Source organism: Drosophila montana, unplaced genomic scaffold, assembly GCF_035044405.1.
Source record: "Drosophila montana isolate Dmon_TW-CO22-7 unplaced genomic scaffold, ASM3504440v1 contig_3013_1, whole genome shotgun sequence".
Lineage (NCBI taxonomy): Eukaryota > Metazoa > Arthropoda > Insecta > Diptera > Drosophilidae > Drosophila > Drosophila montana.
In genome coordinates, this window is record NW_026997889.1 from 277,457 (window position 1) to 300,362 (window position 22,906).

A 22,906-nucleotide genomic window follows, 5' to 3' on the forward strand; every position below is an offset into this window, starting at 1 on the left:
GCCAAAAAGGTGCTGGGCTGCTGCTGCCAGCAAGGATATGCCTCATGTGTGTCTGTGTGTGTGCGTGTGTGTGTGCGCCTTAAAGCCTGTTTTAGTAATAATAAAAACCAGGCGCCACACAAAGAAAAATAACAGCTCGAAATGTATTCAAGGCTACGAAACATGAATGAGCCTTCACTTTATGACGACTACATTAAAAGGCAAACCTATAAATATAATTATAATAATACATAATAATATGTGCATATTAAATTTATTAAATGTTTGTATGATAAGCTCGAAAAGCGCGAGCTTGAAGATGTTCCGGGCAGACAGAAAGGATCAACAATTTTGCATTCTTTAATTCGCTGAATAAGAAGAGGATACGAATGACAGTAATTGGAATCTCTATGCAATCTGTTAAATCAAAGACAATATATAGACGCCAAAATCATAAGACAGAGTTTTAGCCAATCCACTCCCAAAGGTGAAATTATCGGAAGTAGGTGGAAATGGGTGTTGCAAGAATTTATTTGCTGGCTTTAAGCTTAATCGAATTTAAATGCTTAATCGAATTTAAATGCATTTTAAATATAATATATAATATAATATAATATAAATATTTTAAATATCTAATTCCGTTTGTCGAAAACTATTTTTGATATTTTTGAATATCTGCAGCGTTTAAAGTAATTGGTCTTAATAAATATAATAGTGTTATAATCATTTAATCTCAATAATGCAAAAAAATAGCCTAGGGTTAAGCATTGCAGAATCCATTTTTTCAGTGTACAAATATAAGGAATTTGAGAAGCGAGAAAAACTTCGTAAACGCCGTTCGCTGTTATTGAGGTGTGTGTGCTTGCGTGTGTGTGGGTGTGTAAGTGTGTATGTTCGGCGTTTAGTTTTTATGTTTGGCCATAGCCAGCAGAGAGATAGAGGAAGGGAAACAAAATGGGCGATGTGAAAGACGAACCGAAAGGAAATTCCCGCAGACACCGGACTAATCAACGAAATTGCTGCAGCCTTTTAGGCGTACGGTGAGCATATGCCGTCCATAACCTTAGATTGGGCTGCCTTTTTGCATATTTGTTGTTCGACACATTTCCTGCTTTGATTGGGGGCTGTTCAGGGTGAGTGTGGGGTGAGGGGAGGGAGGGGTAGTTGTTGCGTGCCAGGCAGTTTGTCAGATGATTGATGGCGACGCCTAAATGGAGTCAGAGATAGCTGATAAAGATGTACTTTAATTTGGAATATGCAACAAATGGGTCGAAAAACACTTAAAGGGCATCTTTTGAAATTGAGAACAATTTCATATAATATAATAATAATTGCTTTCCCTTGAAAATGAAAATTGTTTTGAACATGAAAACGAAGTAGAGCTCACGGCAAAGTTTTGGTGCAATTAAAATAGCTGCCAAGAAAATGCAATTTCCCAACTCCAGTTACTAATGTTGCACTCTGAACTGCTCTTAAATTTCAGTAAAAGTTTCAAGTCAACGGATTTGACAGCAACAAATTGTTGCTGCGAATTCTCTAGAATTACTTTGCTTCTTTTTTGGCTGTTGCTCCGCGTCAAGTGCCACGCTGTGAAGTGACTCTAGCCGTGACAAATAACCAGCAAAGTATGACATTATATCACATTATAATCAAGCCACAAGTTGAGAAGTTCGCATGGCTTGTCATTAGAAGGGCGTGCTTCACACGCACAAGCCTTGTCTGACTATATGAGTGTGTGTAAGTGTATAAGTAGGCACAAGTACATAGTCCTATATTCAAAACACGCAACACTTGTCATCAGCAGGCGCTGGCAATTGTTCACGCAACACACACCCACACCCACACCCACACACTCACACTCACACACAGACACTCAGTCACACACGCATAAACAATAAACAGCTGTCTGCGACTTTGAGCAGCGTTTGGTAGCCGCCTCTTGGGATTTTTGTTTCACCGCCTTTATTATTTATTATTATTATTAAAGTATCGCACTCACATACCCTGTATGCGAAAGTTCATTAGGGTATATGTGCTAGGGCCACATTTCTTTACGCTTTAGAATATTATGTTTAGTGCGAAATTCAAGTTTATGAGAAAATGGAAAATGGAAATTGGAAAATGAATGGAAAACTTTTGTTTTAGCTTTTCTATTTCTATTATTCTACTTTTAAATATTAATTGTAATTGTATTTTATTCATTTTAGCAATACTACAAATTGGAAACTTACATGTTAAATAAATGGGATAAATGTTGAATAATAATTAAATAAATCCGCTCTAATGCGTGAAGTAAAGGTGAAACATTGTTATTTGCATACAAGCTCTTGGACAGGTAAGTAATATTTTAAATTTTAAATAACTATTTTTATATAAAAAACTATATTTTCCTGACAGTTTTCTGCATTTAATATTTTATATATTCTTCTTGCTTTGAGTTTTTTTTGTAACAATGAAAATTGAATGTTTTAGGCACATCTCAGCAATGAAATTTGAAGCTGAAATTTGTTTAAAATGTTTAAATATCTTCCAAATAAATAATTTCGATCAGCCTAAAGGCCTTAGACGCTCTATACTATACTATATTTCTGACCATATTAAAATTTATTTAAACTTAAATAATTTCCATATTTGCACATTACAAAGGGAAATTTCTTGGTCGAACAGTTAACGAGGGAACATTTTTTAATTATTGCAATTTGGTTGTTATTTATTTGTTGCCTACTATTTCGGCCAGACTCTAAAAGACAGCTGCGGAACGCGTGTCCTTGCGACATTGCGTATACTTGATGACAGATTTAAGATTGGGCGCAATTGAAACTGAGGCAGGCGCTTTTAAGGCTTTGCGTGTGTGGGTGTGCTTGTGTGTGTGTGTGTCTATGTGAACTGCACTTGACTTAATTGAATCAGTGATTGACATGTCATTGTTTATTTTTGGCTGATCTCTGAGCATTTGTCATGCAAATAAACAACATGCCCAAAGCAAAACTTGAACACAGCCATGTAGTGTCCTATATTTGTATGTTTATGTGTGTGTGCGTGTGTGTGTGTGTGTGTGTGCGAGTGTATGTGCCTGCGCATGCAGCACTCACAACATTCATCAATTATCAAGTGAAAAGAGCCCCGAGAATAGAACGGAAAAGCAATAAATCTAAACAAGACCCTGGGGGTTTCAGGCAGATCTATGCAAGCAGGCTGCAAAACAGGACCCAGATATTTGAAGAGACATGGAGATAGAGAAAGAGAGAGAGAGGGAGCGAGTAAGGGAGAGAGATAGCTAGAGATTATGCGTATATGCATGGGCATCAAGATTTATATTCATTCGCATTGGAGTCAGCTTTGGATGCCCGACGTATACTAAAGGCATACGGAAGAAATATGGAAGAAAGAGTGGAAAAATAGCACTTGAAAAACTTTCGGCAGCTTGTTAAGACCAAAAAAAAAATAAAGAAGAAAAGAAAAACAAGAAGGCCAACAAAATGAAACTAAGAAATAACTAGAATTTTAACAGGCGCTGGATAAGTGAGTTGGGCTTATAAAATCGTGTAGGGTTTGGCTAGAGGGATGTGTGTTGCCTGCAACACGTATGTGGCAAATACAAATTTAAGTAAAACAAACTGGCAACAAAGTTTACGCTGCATTTTTCTTGCGCTACTTTGCACTTTTAGTTCGGATGCAGGCAGAAAGTCTCTCTGTGTGTGTGTGTGCGAGTGTGTGTACGTGTGTGACTGACGTCTGTGGCAGGGAACTGGTGGCAGAGACAAAGGCAACGCTGTGGCAGTGGCAGCAGACAGGCAGGGCAAAGCCATTGATTTCACAGGCCAAAATGGAAGAAGCAGACCCAAAGGACTAAGAGGACTAGGATGTGCAGCAACAGCAACAAAATAAGGCAGAGAGCAGATAGGCAATGGTGGCAGGCGGATGAATGGAGTGGGGGGGGAGGGGTGGCACTGAAGCGAAAGGCGTTCAGCTGGCAAACATAAGTCGCACACTCAAATCAATGGCATTGACAGTCGGCTGGCATTGTGCAAAGGGCGACGGGCGCAGGCCAGAACAAATGGCAAAAAGCTGCGCGAACGCTGCAGGGGCTGTATTTTGGCTGGGGAGAGGGGGCGGGGGCGAGCGCGATGGCTGGGCAGGGCAATTGTATTCATTTGACTTGGCAACCAATTGTTGCAAGTGGCAATTGTTGTAATGGAAAATTCGCAGCAGGCGTCTTCAAATAAAACCAGAGCGCAGCGCCATCAAAATTTAAATGGGCAAATTCCAATTGCAAATGTTGAATGTTAGATTCGAATTCCGAATGTAAATATTTCAAATGGATATCTATCTTCAAAGACAACTAACTGTCTGGCATGAGATGTTTGAACATCTATAAATATTATGCCACATTTATTGGTTAGTTAACGATTGGATAAGAGCTTTAGAATATTTATTCATTGATTGTGTTTAGATCAAAGCCCAACTAGATTTTTTAGTCATGTAATCTTTGCAAATTTGCATTTTCCTGGTAATTTTATACTCATTTTATTGTGGGTTGCGATTTAACATATTTATTTATCGAGCTTTCCATTTTGAAATATTTTATTAGCTGGCTCGAGGTCTGGGTTTAATTTGTTCAAATAATATATTTTTTATTTATTTTATTTATTAATTTTTTATATTTTTATAATTTAAATTCTATATTTATAAGAGTTTTTTAGAACTGAGTTTTTTATTTCATTTTTTTCCCGGCATTAAAAATAAAAATAATAAAACTATTTCGATTAGCTCATTTAGTCAGAAAGCAGATATAAATAAATAGAATATATAATAAACAACAATAATAAATTTGTATATATTTTTATATGGAATATCAGAATTGCATTATTCGAATTTATCAAAAAGTCTACCGACAGTAATTAACTAAACGAACTACATTAACATTTGCATGTATTTGTTCATTACTTTAACTAGCTGGTACAGCTCCAAGAATACCCTGTTACGTATATAGAGACATAGATACATATAGATATAGATAAAGATATAGTTATAGATACATATATGTATGTGTGTACATGTACAGCTCATGTAACAGTCGAAACTATGGGCAAAGAATTCTGTATGATATCATAATTTCTGGTAAGTACGCAGCCTACAAGTAGGTATTATTGCGGCCACACAAAGACTATACTCATATATATATATATATGTGTGTGTGTGTGTGTGCACTTTACTTATACTATATATACAATTTGTATACACATCCCGTTTGCTTTTGTCGGTGTGCATGCGTGTGCGTGTGTATGTGTGTGTGTTTGTGTAAACAGAAAGCGCCGAAAAAAATGTGACTAATAGAGAAGAAACGTGCAGATAAAAGCAACACAATAACAAATAAAAACGAAAACGAAAATTAAATAAATAAATGTGAGCAAAAAGAAAAACAACAACCAGTGAGAGCGACTGTGCTGGGTAGCGGGGTAAATGCAGGAAGAAGTGAGGGGGGGGGGGTTGCTTGTGCTGTGTTACAGGCGGATGAAGACGTGACAGCATAAATAGCGGTCAAAAATGTTCCGTTTGCCATATTTGTGTTTGTAATTGCGTGCGTGCGTATGTGTGTGTGAAAACAAAATTTCAAGGATTGCAATTACAACAACATGCAAGCAAACAAGCCAGCAAAAAGTGCCAGACAACGACAACAACAACAACAGCGAAAAGAGTAGAAAGATAAAAACTACCTTGGCCCAGAATTGAGGCGCATAAATACAACGCACCTATATTGTCTCCGTGTGTGTGTGTGCGTGGGTGTGTCCATCTGAGTGTGTGTGCGTATGTATTGGCAGCAGATATCGAGCGCATTGAGCTCACTGCAACAGCAACAACAACAACAATAACAGCAACAAGAACAACAACGAGAGCAGCAATAACAAGCAACAATAAATGACGACGTCGACGTCGCTGTCGCTACTGTCGTCGCAGCCCCCGTCCGAGTGGGGGCGCTCTTTGCAAGGGCAAGAGAAAAGCGCCTTCGATATTCAAGTGCCCACATCGAACTCTGGTACAAAATGCATTTGCCATCATCATTATATTTATTGTGTGCTTTTTGCCAGCAAGATTATAAATAATTAAATGAGGATAAAAACCCTTAAATATGCGAAAAGACCAGAGATATTCAAATAGTTGGAAGTTTAACAAAAAAAAAAAAGTTGTATATTTATTTGGGCCTAACAAAAGCAAATTGTCAAGGGCTCAGAGTTCTCGTCAACTAAATGTTAAGCTTTATTTAAATTACAAAAATTAAATAAGTTTTAATTAAATTTAATATTTAATATAGGAAAAATAATTTTTTTTATAATTTTTTATTTTAATATACTTTTTTAAAACATTTTAATAATGAGGTAAAGCACAATGGAAAAAGTATTGCGACCGGTTTAAGTATTCCTTATAAATTTATTATATGTTTTTGTTAATATAGGTTTATAATTTAACTGGCATACGCATATTGGATTATGCATAAATAATATAAATATTACATTGACTCTATTGAGAAATTGAATGGTCGAAAAGTGTTTAGCTATTAAATTGTTTACTTTGTACTTAAAAACCCGCTCGTATAGAATTTCTCGAGTAAGAAGAGTGCAATGCTTACATAGATATATATTTGTGTATATATAGAGGCAAAATATTTCGCGGTGCAGAAAAGTTTGTATTGTTAACAGCACATTTGAAATCAGAGAGCTCGACGAGCCCTGCTAAACAAATAGTTTCGCTTTTGTTCCCGATTTGCACGTCCCAATGCAGTGTGCGTTGCCGTTGCCGTCGCCGTCGCCGTCGCTGCCGCCGTCGTCGTCAGCAGCAGCAAATGGGGCAAATGCAGGCACAAAGTGCATGCTAAAGACGTGACCAAGACAGCAGAAAGCAGAAGTGAAGACGACGTTTAACGGGTTGTATGCGCAATATGCTTGCAATTGCTCAGCAACAACGTTCGAATTATCTATGACAGCATAAAGAGGAGTGGGGGGGGGGGGGGCGACAGGTGGGCAGTTGGTTAAAGTTGGAAGACGTGTTCGATGACTCAAACCTGGCAGACAAAGACTGAGACTGAGACTGAGGCTTGTGGAGTCATTTGCTGCTTATCAGCGGCAAAGTTTGCCCAAGCCGTGGCACTGTAAACATGACCATAACTGAAAACCCAAGAGAAACTGAAATTGGAACTCAAACTGAAACTGAAACTGGCAATTGGCAATTGGCAACTTGAGGGCTTGAGCCACGTCAGAGACCGATAAGCCAGGGCGCACACACACACACACACACACGCACACACACAGCGTTCGGGCCCAAAGTCGAGGAATGGCTAGCAAATTGGTCGTTGAACACGTTTTTCAATTTTCAGCAAAAATGTGTGTGTGCAGGTTAAAACAATGAGAATTTGTAAATTGTTGTTGCGGCAGTATCTTTGGCATATTCTTGACCGCCTTTTGTGCAATAAAGTGGAGCACAGGCAGCAGCAGCAGCAACAGCAACAACAACAACAACAACAACAAATATATACAATTAAAATTATTTATTAGTGCGCCGCTGCGGCTGCTGCTGCTGCTGCTGTTCGAGGATGCCATCTTCAAGTACAGCGCCGCATCGAAATTGGCCTCAACAGCAGCCAAGAATGAAAACAAATTCAAAGATGGCAACAGCAGCGGCCGCAACAACAGGCGGCACATTTGGCCATGCCTTTTTGGCCATTTGCCAGCTACTTTTTGGTGGATGCCACCCAACACACAACAGCAGCAGCAGCAAGGGGCAGCAATTGGCAGCAAGGGGCAGCAGAAGAGCAAGAATAACAACATCACGTTGTATCCATCTACTCAACCTCGGCCAAGTTGGCTTTGGACTAAAGCTTATTTATGTGCGTTGGCTGCAAAATATGGCGCACAATTTCTGTTTGCTTATTTACTGCAGTCCACAAAAACGAGCAGCCAACAGCTAATTGGGTGGGCGGCAGCAGCAGCAGCAGCAGCCGCAGCAGCCGCAGCCAAAAGATGCAATATTTTCTGCATATTTAAGATAAAAATATTTTTTCTTTATGCTAACAAGCCAAATATTCCGGCACACACTCTCTCCCTCTCTCTCTCTCTGTCTCTGCACGATCGAAGGGCTGGTATGTGCGGCTAATAAAAGGCTTAAATATCTATATATTATTGAACATATGTGTGCTATGTGCTTTATATATATAGAATGCAAGCCAAGTTAGCCAAGTTATGAAGCCTTACTACATCATTGTTTTTTCGTATAATATTTTATAAAAATATAATTAATATAGTAAGCTTAAGTTTAGTGCAAATTCTGTAAATTCTTCATAAATTGTAGGCAGGCCTATGAGACTTATTGAGCCTATATATTTTGGATCCCGTCATGTTGTACTGTCCGCCTGTTGGTCTTTATGAGTTGCCTTTAGTGATTTTAGGGGTATTTAGTTTCGGATTTTCGATAGATTTCGATTTCGAATACAACTTTTTTACCAAGTTAGTTAAGAAAAAAGGCTACTAATTTTGATATAAATCCTGTTGTTAGCAAAAGGTAGAGCAAGAAAATTGAATATTAAAAACAACTTTAAAAATTTCCTTAAATCGATAAATATCGCTTTGCAACCAAATTGTTTTGAGCACCTTTTCGATACATTTTTTTAACATTAATCTAGTTAAAGACGCAGGGCAAGTATATGTAAAAATATTACTGATAACTTTAGTCATATTCTTAAAATCGATAAATATCGATACCATCGACTTCCCTTAAATCGATAAATATCGATATGCATCCCAGCTTTGTCGAGTGTTTTTCTTAGATTGCTTGTTGCGAAAACATTCAAGTTTATTTAAGGATAGGAAAAATGAGATAGCAACAACGAATATTTTGTTGCTGCCTTGCTTTAAAGTTATGCACAAATGTGGGCTAACCGTTCAAAATGTAAGCTAACAGGTGATTCTGAGCCCAGCTATATTTCAATAATGTTTGCTTTTAACGCCTGATAACCACTTGCAACCGAATTCAGCTTCATATTTGTTTAACCCGATTGGGACAGACAAAAGGAGAGAAGCAAACAGAGAAGCATTCCTGCTCTTTAACCAACTGCACTCGTAAAGATTGCAAACTTCTCTACAACATCACAATAAGAAAAGAAGTTATTTTTAAGACCGTTTTTTTTGTTGTTGTCTTATTCTTATCAGCACCAGCAGCTCAGCGCAGAAGAATGTTGAGCCAAATGTTTCGGCATTCGGTAGAGCGCAATGATAAATCCCAAGTCAGTGAACTCTCAACAAACACACAGATACTGCACACACACACACGCACACACAGACTGCACGTGTATTGTTTACATGCTTATCAGCAGATTTGTGACTTTTACTGATAATTGCCAAAAAAATCTATTTAGCTGCTTTGATAACGTAACGATTGTTCCAGTCAGGCGTGGGAAAATAGCTCGCAATTTTGTTAATCCGCGTTGCATTTAGCAGGTGGAATGCCCCTAATGTTAAGACGCCTGCACCAGAGTTCGGCACAGAGTCGAATGTGAATAAACTGCGGCATTCGGCACTTTCCATAATTTACTTTGATGTATTACCCTTAAGAGCTGGCTGCAGCTGGCGAGCTGGCGAGCTGCTGAGCTGCTAATTAAATGCGTACCGAGCGCATATTCGCTTCCGAAATTAATTAAGGAATTGTCACATCAATCAGGCGCCCACTTGCCGCTGACATTGTTGTTGTTATTGTTGTTGTTGTTGTTGAAATTTTTGCGCTCAAGAATTTGAAATAAACAAATAAAATGCAGAAAATAGATTTACGAGTGTCGCAAATTTATGACAGATGTAAAAATTGTCAGCGCTTTTTATGGCCCACGTCTCTTGACGCTTGACTGAAGTCTGAAGAACGAGATTTCAGTTTCGTTGACTGACCAGCTGGCCATATCCATGGCCCTGACTGACTGCGCCCAACTGACAGCCGAGACGCTCGTCCTCAAGGCAACAAACTTTAAAACACTTGCTGCTTGATAATGAGAAAAAGTTCTTTTCATATATTTCTCATTTCATTTTTTCATTTTTTTATTATGTTTTATTTATTTTCATACTTTTTTTTCTCTTGCTGCACAGTTGTTTTCTTTGTGCTGCAAGCAAGACACAAGTCTTGAGATGATAATTACAATGATCCTTGGGCTGGTAATAAGATATGCCAAAGCACTTTGCTAAGCAGCCCATATAAATATATATATACATATACATATATATATATGTAGGCACATTCGTGCAACTGGCTGCTTTCTTTGTTACTGGCACAGGTGTGCGCCCCTCACGCCTCTCTATGGGCTCTTATTGTTATAGTTCATTCGCTGGAAAGGCAATTTCCACCTTACGTTCCTGTGTGTGTGTGTGTGTGTTATATACAAATTCCCAATACTACTTTAGTGCGGCTTAAACAAATTAAAGTGATTTATTCAAATTTAATTAAAATGGGAAACATATCGAAGCGAATTTTTAAAATGTATATCAACTGTTTGATTTTGTGCACAACGGGGCGTATACTTATTATTTTACAAAACAAAGCTTAACGCATTAATTTAAATAGAATTTTACCAAAAATGATTGATTAAATTAACTTTTCAAAACCTTTTTTTTTCTTAATATTTCGAAAATTCTATGCATTGACCTAACTTTTGATTTTGAGACTATGCTATTTAGTATATAATGATACTTATTTTGACGAACTTTGTTGGGGTTAAAAAAAAACAAAATTTTATCTATTTTTATTTTAGTTTCTAATAAACGCCCGTTCTCGAGACAGCTAAATAAAAATTTGTAAATAATAATTCTCTTACAACATATAAAGAAATAAAAAATCTGATTAATAAATATTAATATTGAAAATTAATATTATTAATTAATATTTATAAAAATAATAAAAAATCTGATTGATAAATATCAATATTTAATATTAATAACAATAATAATTAATAAATTCCTTTCCTGCTTTATTAATATTCTTAAAAAAATCAGCCTCAGTCTGCATTAAATTTTTTTATATTTTTATTAAATTAAAAAAAACCACATAAAAAATGTTTTTATTTTGTTATACATTAAAATAAGTTGTATTTTCATGAAGAATATTTCAAGTGCAAAAAATGGTTTTTCAAGCAAAATAAAAATTACCTAATATTGTACATTTTATTTAAGGGGATAGCTCATTTTAAATACTTCGAATGAACATTATTGCCCATAAATGGGCATTTGTACTCATTTGTGCATAAAGAATTTTCGATGATAAGAAACTAAATCAGATACAATAATATACTCTCTGCATATTGGCCAACGCTGCGTATGCGTTATGACGTATACGTAATTTGACCATAATTTTCGCATTCAAAAACTTGGGCAGCAGCCACTTAAGAGTGAAAATGACTGAAAAATAAAATGTATATATGCACAGCACTCAAGTTGCAAATTACGAACCTTTTTCGAAGTTTAAGCAAAAGGTTTTTAAGCCCTGCTTCGGCTACGGCAAAATGTATCCAAAAAATATTCCACATAAAAAACGGAGCACATGAAAACTATTTTGTCTGTGAAAAGAATTCCAAGAAGTGGGTCTCGATGTAGTTTAATGTGAAACTAATGCAGAAAACTGTCAGCTAATGGATAAATATATATATCTGTGTGTGTGTGTGTGTGTGTGTGTGTGTGTGTGTGTGTGTGTGTGTGTGTGTGTGTGAGTGCTTGTGTGTATCCAAGAGCTGCTTTCGAGTGTAGCCGAAAGGTTGCGCGAAAAACTCAACTCACGAAAGTACGAAAAAAAAAGTACACAAAAGGTGACAAAAATAATGTTTATCTGCAGCAGAAATTTTCAATTCAAATGTGGCGCAAATTTAAATTCCAATTGATTTGTTTATGTTTTGCATTTAGTATTTAGCTGTGTTAGTGTGTGCGTCTGTTTTGAAAATTTTGACATTTTGTTTGAATACTTTTGACTTTAGTTATATTTTCATTTTGGGAATTCGCATTTCGCACTTCACTTTGACACATTCAAACATTTGTTGTTGTTTATTTCAATTTTTTTTTTTTTTGCTGTTTATTATTATTGTTTTTTGATTTGTGTGACAGTCTTTTAGAAAAATTGTAGCAAAAATGTTTGCTGTGTTTTATTTTTAGCGTCGGGCAATGAAACTAAAATTTTCACTCACATGTGGAAAATGCCGCTGCACGCACTTTTCTTCTTATTTTCCCGATTTGTTGTTGTTGTTGTAACAGTTGTTGTTGTTGCGGTTGTTGTTGTTGCAGTTGTTGCAGTTGTTGGTGTTTGTCACTTTCGAGTTGTTACCCTTTGCATTTGCGGGTATTTTTATAGAGCGCCGAAAAGGAAAAACTCGACGCGTTACGATATTATTTTTATTTTGTTGTATTTTGTTTGCTTTTCTTCTTTCTTTTTTTTTTTTGGTCTGTTTTATTTTTAGCGTTAAATTTTCTGCGGTCAGCGATTTAAAAATAACAACAGCAGCTCCGCATGGATTGCACTTTACTTGGACATGGACTTTAAAGCTGATGCTGTTTGCTGGCTGATGTTGTCGTTGATAATTCTTGAATTCTTGAAAAAACTCGCGCCACAAAAATTGTATCGTATTATTTTGGAACTTGTGTTTGGTTCTCCAATTTAGCATGTGCTTTGGAGTTCTTTTTGTTATTTATTTTTATTTTGTATTTTTGTTTTTTATCAGCGTTCACACATTTGCTTCTTGTTGCAGTCTGAAATTGAATTTCAGTTTTCAGTTACAGTTCAACCACATGCGATATCTTCAACGGCGGCTGACTTTTGTGTTTGTCCAATTCACCGCGCCGGCGTTCTACTCACTTCGATGAACATCTTGTAACTATTTTCAAAAAGCGCACGAACGCAGCTGCAGAGCAACAATGACGACGACGGCGACGGCGGTGACGACGACGACGCTGCGGAGCGCACAAAAATCAAACCAGCAGCAGCAGCAGCAGGCAGACAAACGAAACCGAAACCGAAACAGAGACCGAGACCGAGACCACCACACAACAACAACAAAAACAGCAGCCAGCGACAGCGCCAACTCAAGAACACACAACAGCAACAGCAGCAGCAGCAGCGGCGGCAGCAACAGCACCAGCAGCAATCGTTGCTGTGTCGAGAGCGCCAGAGAGTGTAATTCAAAGTTAAAGAGTCAAAGCAAGAGAGCGCGCTGCTTGTGCTTTTGTAAACGCAGGCCACAAGAAAAAAACGAAGCGTAGCATCCGCGTGCTGCGCTGTTGGCTACTGAAGAACTGAAGCACTGGCCAGCCGAAACAGCTGAACCAGCCGAACCAGCAGCAGCAACAGCAGCCGAAGCCGAAGTCAAACGACATGTAATACGATTCGTGAGTGGCGTCGAGACAGCTTCGTGCGCGGGCGAAGAGCGCCATGATTACTTAAGCAGTGACTAACTAAACAGCTAACAGTGCGGAGCGCACGAGCCAAACGGGTCGTCGGCAGAGGTAGGGGCAGAGGCAGCGGCTAAGCCGCCAAGCCAAGTACCCATATACTACGCTGCTATTTGGCTGACCGTTGCGGTCGTCTGTTAGACGAGAGACGGAGAGCTGTTAACAGCTCTGTTGTGATGCTGTAATCATATTTAGCCATATGGTGACCAACCATCCCATGCTCTGATGCATTTGATTAGCTACATCGATTTTAATGTCTCATTTAATTAGCTGAAATTGTCATTGCTAATAGCCTGGCAGTTCTAATTAGTTGCACTTTCTGACAGCTTTATCACAAACTTTGACGTGGATTAGGCTAACAAAATGGCTGCAAGCGAAGCTGCTCATTAAAGTCGCCAAATTGCGCACAACAACAACAACAGCAACTGCAGCAGCAGCAGCAGCAGCAGCAGCAGCGCAGCCAAAGCCGAGGCAGAATCCAGTGACAGGCAACAATGCAAACTTAAGTACAGTAAGCGCTTATTAAATGCGCTGAATGCGAATAAAACTTTTAGCCAAATAGAAAATGGCGACTGTAAGGACGCTAGCGTAGGCAGCATCGAGAAACAATGGCCGGAAATTCGCCCAGCGGAAGCCAATGCCACTTGGGAGCCGTCAGTCACCCACAAAAAGCAGCTGCCGGCCCTTCTGCCCGACCCCTAGCAGGAATTTGCATGGCGCGGCCAAAACAAAGGGAGCGTATAATGTTTCGCTTTTGGGGCAGGGTCAGTGGAGTGGGGAGATGGGGGGGGGATGGGTTGGCTTGGTTTGGTTTGGATCGCTGGCTTAGGCCGTGCTGATTGGGTTTCCACAGCAAGCCGGCTGTAAGTTTTCCCCAAAAAGTTATGAATTGTTGAAGCGCAATTGGGGCGGATAAAGCACTACACAAATATTTCGGCCCAAAGTTGTAAATTGTAAAATTATGTTCGAATGCGTAAATCAAATGTCCTAATGCCGCATCTGCTTCGGACACTTGTTGTCTCTGTCACACCGTGTCGCTTGCCATATTGATTAATGTGCCCGGAGCGACTGCACATAGCTTGGCACTTAGCACGTGCTGCCGCAGGCAGCGCAAGTCAGGTACAAGGACAACTCAAGACGCCTGCAAACCGGCTACAAAAGTTATTTATGGGCGCCTCAGAATGCAATTTGTTGTGGCCAACAAATCGCCAAACAAATCGCGGCCGAGAGATCATTAGACAAAGAGAGAGAGAGAGAGAGAGAGAGAGAGAGGGACAGTTGCAGAGTTCGCTGAGTGGTGCCCAAAAAGACGGCGACTAAGTTGATTAGTCACGTCCAAGGAATGCCAAAAAAAAAAAGCTGCTTGGCACCCCAAAAGGTGAGGTTCCTTCAAAATCAAATGCGCTAAAAGCGGCCAAGAAATCAGCTTAAGCCAAATGGCGTTAATCCATGAATTATTGCCTAAAAGCATGCCAAAGCGCATTAAGTTTTTGACTTTGGTTCTTGCCAGAGCAGGTAAACAGAAAGACAGACAGACAGACAGACGGACAGACATAACCGCAGGACAACGACAACAAAAACAACAACAACAACAATGACAACAGGTACTAGTCGAAAGCGTCTATTGAAAGTGACGAACACTTTATACTCTTGCCAAAGGTTGACCAAGTCAATGACAAACAATTTTTTAAGGAGGTTTCTTTTGTTCAATGAGCTGCATTTATTTAACTTTTATATCAAAAATTGTTGTTAAATATTTATAAAATAATCTCTTTGAATAGAATATCCTTTAACATTTTTAAAGTTTTGTGTGTTCGGAAAAGCTTATTTTTCATTTACATAGACTTTCACATTTTCATTAAGCATGTTAAAAAGTTACAAGAAATAAATATAAATGCATATTTGTCCTGAATATCCTGAAACAATTTTTAAAATTTGGCACATTTCTTCTGAATATTCTCAAAGAATGCCTTTTCTTTAACTTCTTAAATTGCAGCTTTAAAAATGAGCGTATTTTGAGGATATTTTTATTCTCATTTCGCAGGATATGTTATTCCTTCTACATATTAAACATATTTGAATTTATAAAGTATTCATGCGTAAGGAAGAAACTTTAAAGCTCTTCTTTAAAAAGTATGAACAACATTTTTGGTAAATTATTTAATAAAGAATATTCAACTTGTATCTCATATAAAAACATTATTTATTTTATTACTTATTTAAATCTTTTACTACTTAAATTTTTAAATTATTCCCACGGAAGGGAACAACAAAGTTTTTTGTAAATGAATTAAAACATATTAATATTAAATATCATATATCATATTACATATACATATATATATATACATATATATATATATATGAAAGATTAATAGCTCTAAGCTTGAATTGGATCCCCACCATAAATATATATACTAGTTAATGACTTAATTCCTGCTCTGCTGCCGTTCTCCTTAAGCTTCCACAGACTTTCATATAAAGAGACTAATTTCTATCTACATTGTGTATATACATATATATTCATATAAACAGCGGATGCATGTCAAAAATTGAAATTGGCAAATTGAAATATATATGTTTATACAATTTTTAATCTAAGTACTTCAAGCTAATGTGACTTTTCCCAAAATCTTCTGTTCCCAGTATTCGGTAATCAGTATTCGAATCCGAATTGCGGCAAAAAACCCGGCCTCTTATATTTTATTTTTTGGATAATCCCTTGATTTTAATCAAATATTGAGACCGAAAAATATTTTAAATATACAACTATTTGTATTGTAAGTTCTTATGTGCGGCACCGACCCAATACCCTAAATCTACATATTTGCAGTTGCTTTGTGAACGTTCCTTGAATCATAATACCCTTTGTTAGGGCACAGCACAACAACAACAACAACAACAACAAACAAAGCAGCTAAATAAAAAAAACATTAGTAATGTCCATGAAAGTGCCAATGAATAACATGAAACATACATTTGCTTTGCATTTGTATCTGTATCTCAACAAGAGAACACCCAAAAGAAAAAAAAAACAGACAAAAAACCAAATGCCAGCAAAAAAAAAAGAGCCCAATTTTGACCGCACCCAAGAGCAGAGAGACCCAGCTCTATAAGGCACATATTTGGCTGTCCGTGTGTGTGTGTGTGTGTGTGTCGCGCGTTTTTTTTTTTTATGAGTATTGACATTATAATCAACGCCGTTTTCAATTTCAACAAACCTCCTGTTCGGAAAAAAAGGTGCATCCCAAAACAAAAGTAAAAAAACGCAAAAAGTTCTGTTTGCTTTTTGTTGTTCATTTTTATCTTTCACATTTTTTTCGGGCTACTTTTCAGGTCGCTGGGCAAAAAATATGTAAATTATGGCTGCAAAAAACTATGCGTGTGTGTGTGTGTGTGTGTGTGTGTGGCATGCGTCAGTCACCTGCGGTATTTCATTTTCGGTAATGGTCTCGTTTTTATTGCTTAGCTGCGTCTCAGCGTCCCCTTTGGCCTCGATTTAGCCCATTCGAATCGTTGCATAGTTTTGAACTTGAGCTGCAGGCTCCCCGAAGGATTGGCGACCCCTTGAAGCAGTACACGCTACAGTTAGTTGCCGTTGCATGCAACAGCTTCCATCTGGAGCACATTTATCCAAGCTGCCTGCGTGCCATTTGGGAGTTGCTGTGGGGGCAGCTGTTGGGGCTCAACTTGTGGCTTGTAAATTGAAAAGCTTCATAACGTAGTGCATTTAATATTTAAATACTTTGTGTATTCAATTCTTAACTTAAATAGACTATTCAGATATGTTTTTAAATATATTTATTGCATGGAATTTTTTCTTTAAATAGTTGAAACTTTAAAAGTGCAAACTTTTTTTGAAATTTAAAAACATATTTGGCGATTTTCTATAAGTTTAACATATTTATTAAACATTTTAGAAGTTTTTGTTTAAAAAATAATTATTTTATTATTTATATTTTATATATACATATATTAAGAAAATTTCTTGAATTTTTAGAATATTTTAAAATTGATTTGAGTTATCTTTTCATATTCCTATTTTACAATCTACTTATTTAATCCTTATCTGTAGCTGAGCTTATTATTTTGAATATGCTGCCTTTAATCCACATAAAACATCGTGGGCTCATTGTCAGAAACTACAGAATTTTTCAATAATATTAAATATTGAAGAAGCATTTAATCAACCAATATTAAAAAAAAAAAGGCTTAGCCATAAATTTGGTTGTTGCTTAGTTTATTTTAAAGACAAAAAGAAGAAATGTGTCACGTCTAAAACACAACCAATTTCTGGAATATTTAAAAATATTTTTGAAATATTTTTCGATGCTACATTGCAAAATTATCATAGTTTCTGGCTGCCCCAATTGAATACCTGAACCAAGTTCTCTAAAGGGTAAGCCATGCATTTGTTTGGTCAACTATAAAACAAAGCCTCGTGTTTAGATTCTCTTGTGTCAGTCGAGCTGCAGATACATATACATACGTACACACACATGCATACACATAGACATGGTCTGAAATGCATGAAATATGCTGTCAGAGAATTGGATTTCAGTAGCAGCTGTCTGGCGAACAAGAAGGGGGTAAGGGGTACAGCGGGTGGTATACAAATACGTAAACGAATACAATTACCTACAGATAGAAATACACACACACACCAACACACACACATATACATATAGATTGCAAGGTGTCGTTTCTGTCTCGTAATAAATGCTGCTGCAGACCCTTCATGCAACCCCCTTTGCCCCCTTGCACTGAGCTTGGACAACGTCTCGTTGCCAGCTCTCATCTGTCAGGGGCAGGCGCTCCACTTCGATTCCGATGCCGATGCCGATTCGGATTCCGATTGGGATTCGGATTCCAAATGTGTTTCTAAGCCCGAGCCAATGTGTGTGCATTAAATGTCAATAACCATAACTTAATTCATTTGGATTTGGTTTGTCTTTCATATGGCTGCCCGTTCGTCGCCCCACTATCTCGGGTTCGAGCTGTTTGCAGCGGCCACAAAGGTCAACTCTGTGTGTGCTCCCCTCTCGCATGTCGCCCCCCTCTGTCTGATAGTGTGAGGTATATCATCGCTGGCTGCTCTCCAAGCACATTGAAATTGAATAAGCAGACTGCATTGGACTAAAATATTGACTCGGGTGCAGTTTTTGGGTTGAGCCATAAATCACACTGATTGTCAGCCCGAACAATCGGGCGGGCATTGCGGGAGGGGTCGCCGCCTGGACTTGAATTATTGATAACAGTATTAGGCTAATTGTCCGTTTGCTAAGCTAAGGATTATAAAGCGATTCAGGAAGTTCTTAAGCGAATTGCTCTCAATTAAAACACAACACGAAATGACAAAGTGCGGCCAGCTGCTGATGTTTGGCATCTGTCAAAAGTATCTACTGTAGATAATTTGAAGACTCGTTTAAAATACAATTCATTTAAAATGTGAACGTTTGAGATGGCAAAATTTATAAATTGCTTAGAAATTTTATTACCTGGGACTATGGGTATTTGTATGTATTTATATCTGTTTGTATTTACATATGTATATGCATGTATGTGTGTGTATGTATGTATGTGTGGTATGTATACATGTATGTATGTATGTATGTATATATGTATGGCTGTGTGATTGTTTGTATGTCTGTGTATGTATGTATGTGTATGTGTGTATATATGTATGTATGTATGTAGGTATGTATGTATATATGTATGTATGTATGTATGGATATATGTATGTATGTATGTATGTATGTATGTATGTATGTATGTATGTATGTATGTATGTATGTATGTATGTATGTGTGAATGTATGTATGTATTTTTGAATGTATGTATGAATGTATGTATGTATGAATGTATGTATGAATGTATGTATGTATGAATGTATGTATGTATATATGTATGTATGTATTTAGGTATGCGTGTATGAACTTATGTATGTATGTATACATGCAGGTATTCGTACATATGCATGTATGCATAAACTTAAGTATGTATGTATGCACATATGAATGCGTGTGTATGTATAAACATGCTTGTACGCATGCATATATGTTCTCGTATCCCAAACGCAGAAGAGGTTCACTTTCTGCTGCGCTGCAAATTAACAAAAGAGTCTTCTTAAATATAGCCTTCCTACTCGATTCTCATGAATTTAAGTAAGACTTGCCGACTTCAGCAATGAGGAAATGGTTTCAACGATGGAGGAAAAAGACCAGGAGTAGGATATATAAGAGGAGTAGGAGATATAGGAGGAGTTAGAGATAAAGCAGGAGTAGGAGAAGGAAGAGGAACATAAGACGGAATGAATGCATTTATGTATGTTATAATGTTTCTATGCATGTATATGCAAATCGGTATGCATGCATGAATGAATGCATGTATTTATGTGTGTGTATGGAGATGTAGGAATTTTTTCGCGCTGCGCTGCAAGTAAAAAAATATCGTCTATTCAAATACCGCTCTTCTATGCGATTCTGAAGATTCGAGTAAAAACCACAGTGTTCTATTATCAAGTTGTATTGGCAATGTTATAAACTTTTTCGCAGCTTTTGTAGCTTATTCAGCTTTTGTTTTCTTATTCACTCTCTTTCAGTCCATCGCTCGTTCTCATTCACTCTCTCTGTTCTTTTTCGCTCTCTTTCTCTCTCTCTCACATATACATTTTGTTCCTCTACTCTCAAATGTAAGGTGGTGTAGCCCGTTTTGTGCTATTTGCATATATTTGAATGCCTTCTCTTTGATGTGAACATTTTATGATGATCACACAATAAACACGGAAGTTATTTAAAAAAAAATGAAGAGTGGCGCCGAGGCAAGAAGCAGCATAGCACGTGTGCTTTTAGTATAGCTGCCTACAGGGTATTTGCCAGTCGAAAGGTCTTGAGGTTAAATTGAAATTAAACATATAAATTATTCTTCTTTTGTTTTTGGTCGTTTTTCAATGCAGCTTTTGCCAATTGTTGAAGTGGTTAGCAATAATCTTCTGGCATTTAAATGTTCCTTAATTCTCTCCGCTTGTGGCCATCAAAGTACTTATTTAATTGGACACGATTTTGCCGCAAAGCCATTGTTCCAAGTCTCAAGTCCGGCAATTAATACTTAGTAACTGTCTAGCGCCGCCCACCACTTGCGGCTCCAACCTTTGCGGCCAGTTTCCCATTGTGAGATTTGTCGCTGTCGCTGTTGTTGTTGTTGTTGTTGTTGCTGTTGAAGGCGATCCCCCTCCCTTTCCCTCTATCATGTTGTCGTCCAGCAATTAGTCTGCGCGCATGCGTCGCTGGCTTCATTGTCAACTTCAGCGTCGTCGTCGTCGTCGCCGCTTTCCCATATTCAAAGTATCGGGCGTAGTAAAAAGTTAATTAAATTCAATTAAAATGCGTCGCGAGTCTTCGATAAAATGTTATTCGCATTTCAAGGTTAATTTGACAGACGCTTTGACGCTTTGAAGAAGTGCCAACTTGCTCAAGGTTTTTGATGGCCAGGCCCAGGGGCGATGTGTGTGTGTGTGTGTGTGTGTGTCTGGGGGGACGGGGGGGTCACCTGGGCGGAAAGACTTTGTCGATTTTTATGCGCTGCAAAGTTCATTTGTTCCGCAACATTAATGATTCATCTATGCTATATACTTCGAGCTGCGCGAGTCACAAGGTGAAGTACACAGCCCCCCCCCTCCACCCCTTCTCGACGTCCACAGTTTCAGCTAGAATATAAAACAAAAATTGTTGGCGCTCCATTTTAATTGCATTTGCCAGCGTTTGTAGCATAAATATGAAATTAATTTTTTGGCTACTAGCCCAAAAATCATAAAAGCCAAAACCAATGTAATAAAAATTATGTTGCTGCCACAAAATGTCCAGCCAGCTGCCACTTCATTGTGAGCCGTCGCCCGCCTTCTTTCGCTCAGCTGCCACCCACTCCGCACCGCCCCGCCCCGCCCCAATGTGGAACTCATGCGGCGTCAGCTGCGATGGCAGCCGCTTAATGAGTGAATGAATGAATGGCCAGCACGTTGCACGTTGCTGTGGCAGGCAAGCAGTCGGGCGGGCAGCATGGCGAGGTGTGTGTGTGGCATGAAGCCACTAACAAAGCATTTAATGCTTTTATTTGCGGGTGGCAGGCCTGAAAGTGACGACGTGGTTAACGCTGTTGCCCGTGCAACATGTTGTCGTGCTGGGCTTGCAGCTTTGGTCGCGTTTTTTTATAAAACGAGAAAGAAGTGCTATCTTCGGCACACCGAAGATTTAATACCCTTGCAGACCCAACCTTTTCAAAATGCTCATAGTGTTTTGCCCGTATCTAAGAAGCACAGGGAAAATAGTTAATGCCGAGTATGGTTAAGATATCTTGAATAACAAAACAGGTTTCCATACAACAACTTAATTTTCGACCGCTCGTTCCTATGGCAGCTATATGATATAGTAGCCCGATGTGAATAAGATTTTGCATAAGTGGAGGGAGCATAGTAAAACTAATAAGTACCGAGTTTGGTCAAGATATCTTGAAAAACATAAAAATTTTCAACACAAAAACTTAATTTTCGACCGATCGTTCCTATGGCAGCTATATGATATAGTTGTCCGATCTTAAAAGGATTTTGCATATATATGGGGAGCATAATAAAACTAATAAATACCAAGTTTAGTCAAGATAACTTTATGAACAAAAATGTTTTTCATACAAGAACCTACTTTTCGACCGATCGTTCCTATGGCAGCTATATGATATAGTGGTCCGATCCAGCTGGTTTTGACATATGAACTGCGTGCAACAGAAAGAGGGAATTCTGCAAAGTTTCATAAAGATAGCTTTAAAACTGAGAGACTAGTTCGCATAGAAACAGACAGACGGACAGACGGACATGGCTATATCAACTCGGCTGTTGATACTGATCAAGAATATATATACTTTATGGGGTCGGAGATGTCTCCTTCTATGCGTTACACATTTCACGACAAAATTATAATACCCTCCGCAAGGGTATAAAAAGGATTTCATTTAATTAAAGTTTTCTTTTTTCGATTTTAAATTCTTAAATATACATTTTCGTTTTTGTGGAAATGCGCTGTATAAAGGATTTTGTGTGCAGCCAGGAAGTCGTCGCGTACTCAAAGGAATTTCCAACTGAGCAGCTGTGCGGTTGGGAAAAAAACGCATCCTTCAATGCAAACTGTCCTGCGCTTAAGCAAGCCTGTGAAAGGCAGAAGCACTTCCCTTTGTGGATTCGCCGTGCTGCGTTTAAAGTCGTGCAATAAAATCATTTTGCATGCACTCGGACTTAGTTCACATTAAAAGGCATAATTTAAAAAGAAATAAGTTCGAATTTTAAGGGATAATACAAATTTGGAATCCAATAAAAAAGTTGCTGGCTCAATCCAAGTAAATTTCCCATGCGGCTGCTAACCAAGAAAAATAAAGTTGATGGTTCAATTCATGGTTCGATCAAAGCCAATTTCTTATGGGGCTGC

The 22,906-nt window shown here is 38.0% G+C and overlaps 1 protein-coding gene across 8 annotated transcripts in view; it reads right to left on the reverse strand.

The window, feature by feature from the left end:
- Positions 1-13,264, reverse strand: part of LOC135430473 (serine-rich adhesin for platelets) — a 48,461-nt gene extending 35,197 nt beyond the window's left edge. For 2 of the 8 annotated variants that reach the window (XM_064685151.1, XM_064685148.1), the window contains exon 1: positions 12,179-13,260. The gene's annotated coding sequence lies outside the window, so the exon portion shown is untranslated. Of the gene's footprint in view, positions 1-11,453; positions 11,561-12,178 lie in introns of all 8 variants that reach the window. The other 6 variants (XM_064685153.1, XM_064685152.1, XM_064685155.1 and 3 more) reach the window with 4 other exon arrangements.
- Between the last annotated feature and the right edge of the window lie 9,642 nt (positions 13,265-22,906).